Source organism: Mandrillus leucophaeus, unplaced genomic scaffold (assembly GCF_000951045.1).
Source record: "Mandrillus leucophaeus isolate KB7577 unplaced genomic scaffold, Mleu.le_1.0 Scaffold340, whole genome shotgun sequence".
Classification (NCBI taxonomy): domain Eukaryota; kingdom Metazoa; phylum Chordata; class Mammalia; order Primates; family Cercopithecidae; genus Mandrillus; species Mandrillus leucophaeus.
The window spans coordinates 1781538-1788428 of NW_012103588.1; the positions used below are offsets into that span (position 1 = coordinate 1781538).

Below are 6891 nucleotides of genomic sequence, written 5' to 3' on the forward strand. Positions count from 1 at the left end.
TCTGTAACCCAAAACCCTGGGTTGTGCAATTTAACCATGTAACAAACCTGTATATGTACGCCCTGAAACTAAAATAAAAGTTGGAAAGACAAAAAAATTTAAATAACAAAAGTAAATCTGTTAATTAAAAAACATTGATTATCTATGGAAGCCTAGAGGGTGGAAATAATATCCTTTATTGATTGAGGACTCACTAAATGCCAGGAACTATGCTAAATATTTTATATAATTATCTTATTAATCCTTACAACAGGTATTGATTTTTTGTTTTTTGTTTTTTTTTCACAGGAGGAAACAGAAGACTGAGAAGAAAAGAAGCTTGTTCAAGGTCACATAGAGCTGGAATTTAAATTCAGATCTATTATATTCTTAAAAACTGTGGAAGAGTGAGTAAGAATAAGTCACATATTTCAAGTGTTTTGCCCCTGTGATCAAAATTATCCTTATTATGAACATAGAAATGTCAGCATATCTGGGCCCAACTACACTAAATTTTAAATCACCTGACTACACCATTTTATTCTGATTCTCTGATCTCCAATGAACTTTCTAAATATAATTTGACTTTTCATGTAGGTTTTCCAACACTAGACAGGCTGACACAACTCTTCTGCACACTCTGGTGTTTGTGTCTGTCACTCTGCACACTCTGGTGTTTGTGTCTTCTGGTGATCCTGGATTATCAAGCCGTGACAATGTTGATGGTTGCATGTCAGGAGCAGATAATATTGATGACTAACAGGTGAGTGGCACCTGTTAGTTGGAAAATTATTTGGTAGACATTGATCTTAAGAATGTGGCAGTTGATTCCAACAATGAGCACAAACTCATTCCTAGTCTGCTTAAAAACTAAGATAATACATTGAGGACCAAGGTAATTTCACCCTATGAGAACCCCGGAAAGGCAACCAAATGATATATTTATTCATTCCTTTGCTTGTCCATTTGCTATTCTTCATGATTACTTTGTGCAAAGCACTGTGCAAGTCATTGGAGATGCAGTGCTGTAACAAGAGACATATTTTTATTGCTCTCAAGACCTAGTATACTAGGAAATAGAGACATGGAACAAATCTTTGTTCGAGTAGTTAACTTTAATAATTATTGTAGGACCCAAGAACTGCAGGGTGTGATGTAGGTATGGAATAAGCAAACTTATCTGATATAGGGAATCAGAGCAAGTTTACCTGTTGAAAGTTCTCTGCATTAGATTTTGAATATAAATGTACTTCTGATACTTCAATAGAGTTTTGGGAGATGTTGGGCTTTTAATTAAAAATGACCAACGAGTGATCTAAAATAGCTTTCTGGAAGTTGGGGTGGGGAAGAGAGAGAGAGAGAGACAGAGAGAGAGCAAGCAAGCTAGAAAATAATGCTGATGGTTTAAATGGTGGGAGTGGATGAAAGCAGACGCAAAGAGGAAATGACAGAGTCGTCTTTGGGACACCCATCCTTAGAGGGCAGGAGGAAATTGAGAAATCAAGGAAAGTAAAGTTATAAAGTAACCAGATAGTAAAAAGTATTGGCATAGTTCAGTATCACAATATTCAAAGGAAGATAAGATTTAAAAGAGGCAGGAAAGATTGTCACCAGGATCAAAAACTATGGACAAGAGAAATAGATTGAGGACAGCAACTGAAGGTTGTGGTAGAGGTTACTGACCTATAATAGACCCATTCTGCTCTCCTCTTTTATAAGCAAATGGATTCCTGATTCTTAGATGAGTACAATGTTGCCCAGAAAAAGAATTACATATATCCACCTATTCTGCATCTTTATGGGCCATATGAATAGTTCTGACCAATTACATAAACAAGAAATATTGAGTGACGCCTCTGGTAAGTGCTATTCAAAAAAGGGGAATGTTTCTTTCTTACTCCCTTCATTTAGTTGGTTGTTTGGAATGTTGGCGCATGCTAACGGGTCCAGCAATCATGGTAGGCCCTAGTAGATGGATACTACATTCCTAACATTACAAGGACCTTAAAGAAGTTATACATCTTTCCCCTATTTTCTCCATCCTCAGTGAAGGGGTTAGCTTGAATAAGAAAGCAGAGGGCTTCAACAGAAATTTTGAGGTATGTATAATGGTGAAATATTGAAGAAGAAGTCTTTCTTCCATTTTTCTGACCAAATAATGATGGCCCTTCCTGTCTTCTGTCATAGTGGGAAAGATAATACAAACTATTAAAAATATATTATTCTAGATCTTACTGTGTAACCTATTATTAAATTTCTGAAGGTAGCATTTTCACTTTTATCACTTGGATGTTTCTCCATGGTGTCTAGCAGAGCCATGTCAAATGGTAGAAACTCATCTATTCTCAGTGACCATGACTCCTGGCCATAACTGAGTGGACAGTGGATAGGACACCTGAACCAAGTTGGTGCAATCATATTGGCTCTTTCAGGATCTTGGAATTGGGATTTAGAGACATCCGTGACTTATATGAGTATACTTGGAAGTTATAAGGCAATGGCTGTCCTGTATGTACATAGAGAGGCAGAGACAACAAGTATGGAGAGAGAGAATGATAAAGCAGCCATATAGAAGAAAGACAGACCATGTGTTCCTTGACAGAGAGAGAGTTTAAGAGAGAACGGTAGAGGTAGGTTGAGAGACAGTAACTGAGACAGAGAGAGAGAGAGAGAGAAAATGATAGAAAGAGTAGCTACTGGATTTTTGATCTGTCTCCAGGCCTTCTGAGGCCTGCTTGCACTTCCACACACCATCACTCAAGATAATCTCTGTGATGAGTCTTTGTAACTTGCACACCAAAAAAAAAAAAAAAAAAAAAAAAAAGTCTTCATGGTGAACAGGTATTCCCTGCAGTTCAACGGAGATCTTCTAAGGGAAAAAATATAAGTCCACTTTACTCAATCTCAGAATGGCCTTATTTTAGTTTTGTGACAGTTGCTAGTGGTCCAGAGTATTTTTCAGGTTCCAAGGGAGACATGGAGACATGGGCCTATTCAAACAGCTGGAAGCAAGACTGGCACTTGAGGATGTACTTGGGGCTATAGTTAGAGGTGATGATAGAAGTGGAAAAAGTGAATGAGATGATCAACTCCTAATTTTAGAAGCTCAAACACTCAAGAAACCAAAGCATTATGAATGGAAAAGAAAAGATAGGGCACAGTTCTAACTTTAAAATAATTATAATCTAGGTAGAGAAAAGTAAAATATATACATATGCACCCAGAACTAAATGAGTGCTACAGATTATAAGCATTATAAAATATAAAGAAGATAGCTATTATTGCTGGGCTATGGTTTTCAGGCATGAAGAAACTCAGGTTTGATTTAGGCTGTGAAGGACAACCTAGGTCTCGCAATGGAAAATGTAGCTGACTTGAGGTCAGCTTTTCTACTGACTAGATATGTGACTGTGATCAGCCACTTTACATTTCCAATTTCACGGCAGTTTCCTTCTCTGTAAAATGAGGGCTTTGTATTGGATTCACTAATTCATTTAAAACGTAAACTTTAAGTGCCCACTGTAATGTACAGAACTAGGAATACTGCATAAACACCAGTCTTCTAAAAAGACTGTCACTCTGATGTGGCTATGAACAAAGGACAGTGGGAGGCAACTAAGCTGCCTACAGGTAAAGAAAAACTCCATTGAGACCACGTTTGGATGAATAGGAATTGTTAGGTGAATCTGATAATGATGGAAACTTCCAGAGAAAGGGTTGCATAGATCATTGCAAATGTTTTTTTGTAGCATTAATATTTTTCTTCGCTTCTGCTTTGTTTAGAGGAGGAGGAAGGGAGTGAACAAATGTTGGGTAGGAGTTAAGCGTATGAATTGAAGAGAAGATAGAAAGAAATAATTTCCTGAGCTTCTTCAAACCCCTAAAATGTATTCAAAGTGAATTCCATGAAGGAAAACACATGAAAAAGCAGATAATTAAAACCTCCTTTGCCTCCTCTGTATTTCTGTCTTGTATAAGATCTTAGAGATACTGAAAAAATGATATAACAGGATTCATGTCCCTCGTAGACGTTTAGGACTCCCATCCAGAGGCAGTGTATGGAGTGCTTAAGAATTTGAGTTTTGAAGACAGATCACACGCTAGCTAACACCACCACCTACTAGTTGTAAGATCTTAAAAAAATGTAAACTCTTTTGTACCTTTGTCTTCTCATCTGTAAAATGGAGATGACAACAATAGTTACTTCCTATGGTGAGAATTAAATGTATTACTCATATAAAGTGCCGAGAACCAGCACATAAAAGCACACTGGCATTTTAAAATAATAGCATATTAGTTATTATTACCTGTTATTCCATAGAGAGTTCACCACTGAGGTGAGGAGAGCAATGGCAATGTGCCTCCCTACGTTAGTGAGTAACCTGAGGGTGCTTCCCTGTGCATGGTCTTCAACAGGGATGGCTTCGAATTTGCTTATTTAGTCATGATACAAAAGTATGTCCAATGAGGCCCTATTTCAGGCACGGTGAACTATATGAAAGGAGAAACAAATAAGCCATGAAGTACAATAATTCCAACACAAGGCAGTACATTTTAAATATCAAACAAATATTTAGGAGCTCAGAGGAGGCAGATGTGACAGCTGCCTGAAACATCAGGGGACACTTCTTGGGTGGCATGAGAAGTGTACAATGACAGACATCGTTTCAGGGATTGGAGTCAGGATTTGCCTCAGCTGGTTTGTGCACCCTCTTTGCATTCACAAGCCTTTCTTTCTTCTCCCCTGAGCTTTTAGAGCAAAATCTGATCCAGAGCCTGGGGATGCTGGAGGAGCGTCAAGGCTGGGAAAGTAACATGCACTGTGTTCGCAATCAACAGAAAAGATATTTTTAAACAAAAACAATTTTCCAAGTTTCCAGGAAAAGAAACAAAAGGCTTTTCTAAAATGAAAGAAACTGTTCTTCTTGTTCTGTGACTTTTATGTCACTTGGACAACAAGCCAGTGCTTAGAAACGGTTATTTTCCTGTCGACATCACTGCATGGATACTTCTTAGAAGGACATAACAGCATTAGCACTCAATCCCAGGCTCTGCTCACCCTCCAATGACAGTCATTTTCAAAAACAATAAAGATATCTATGCTTGGTCTCTCTGTCTTGATTACACTGCAGGCACAACCTGTGTGGGGAAACAATATCCTGGATCATACTGAAGGTTCGCACAGATGGAACATTAGTGGGAGGGGTTGCCAGCTACTTCCCTGCCAACTTGTTAGTGCTGGAGACATTATCCTCTTATTTTGCCAGTTTAATAGAGGATCAGTCGTAAAAATTCACTGTAGGCTCAGCAACATAATTATTATCTATGGTCTCTGCATTAACTGTGAGAAAACATCATAGTCTGAATCTGCCTAATTTCAAATGCCAAGCTGTGCCCACATTCAGCCCACAACTGAACCTGAATACTCAATATATCCCTAGCACTGCTACTGCTGTCATCATGGCGGATGTTAAGTACGGGTTTGCCCAAGCTATGATGTTTAACTGTTGCCTTACTGCTTCTGTATTTCTTCTGTTTCCCTGACCCTTTTCAATACCAGCCCCATGCAATTTAAAACTATTAAAAAGGTAAAAATCGGTGTCACATTTAGTTCTGGTACTCAGTACAGAAGTGCCAAGCCCCTGCAAATTTGGAAAACAAACTCCTTAACAGATGGGCCACATAAAGTTTACAACATGTGCAATGTGGGAGGTAATATGGCTCTGGGCAAGAAACAGAAGACTGGAAGTTTGGGAGCTCAGGGTTTTTGAATTTGCTTTTGCTTTTTGTTTGTAGGAAGATCACATAAGCTTATATCCTTCAGTTCTCTCATATGACCTGATATCTACCTTATAAGTGAGTGAGTAATAAGAAATCAGGCAATTTTTTTCCTAATATGAAACAGTATCAAAATGCTATTGCTCCTGCTGGGATTATGTGCAACTGGTATCAAATTGTTAATAAAACGTGGCTGCAAGATCTGGAAAAATCCATGATGTAATCTTAGATCTAAGAGATAGTTCTCTTTTATTGAGGACAGGTGTATAGCTAATGAGATACTGTTACTGATAGAAAGGATGTTGCTAGCCTGAGACAAATCTTTGAAAAAAGGTTGGATTGTGATTTCTAAATCTACACAAGCAAAATACCTTTGGAGTGGCCTTTGGAAACCTGCCATGTTAGAACAATTTTAGAACCAAATTCTCATGATCTAAATTTGATAATAGTCTAATAACAGAGGTTCTCAAACATAAATGACCTATTTAAAATTATAAATGTCTGAGACTCATCACCAGCCTGTGATTCAGAATCTGTGGAAGTAGAGCTAAGAAATCTTTAGTGTGAAAAAGTTCCAATGACCAGTTGTACCTGGGCATTATCATAATTCATAAAAGCAGATGATCAATAAGAAAGTTTTTGAACAAATTAAAGTTGACTAAAATTCCAAAGCCAAAGAGAGAAATATGGAAATTGTCATTTAAGAGGACAGATAATTGGCATAGGAGAAAATAGGAGAGAGAGAGGAATGCTAAGAAGAAAAATCCACAGTTCAGGCACAAGAAAGAGAAAAAAAGCAGCCTTTGACAGTATGTCTTAGTCCACTCTCTGTTGCTATAATTGAATACCACAGACTGGGTACTTGTTTTAAAAATACATTTATTTCTTACTGTTCTGTAGAGTGGGAAGTCCAAGTTCTAGGGACTGTATCTGGTGAAGGCCTTCTTGCTTGTGGGGACTCTCTGTGGAGTCCTGCGGTGGTGCGGGGCATCCACGGTGAGGGAGTCTATGATAGGGAAGCAAAATCTATTTTACAACAAACCCACTCTCATGATAACTAACCCACTCCCATGATAATCCATTAATACATGAACCCATTAGTCCATGAATCCATGAATGGATTAATCCATTCAT

At 38.0% G+C, this 6891-nt stretch overlaps 1 long non-coding RNA gene across 1 annotated transcript; it reads left to right on the forward strand.

The window, feature by feature from the left end:
- Nucleotides 1–303: 303 nt before the first annotated feature.
- Nucleotides 304–5088, forward strand: LOC105545865. The gene is made up of 2 exons (XR_001007004.1): nucleotides 304–386; nucleotides 4736–5088. It is a non-coding gene; the product is annotated as an uncharacterized LOC105545865 (long non-coding RNA).
- Nucleotides 5089–6891: the final 1803 nt, after the last annotated feature.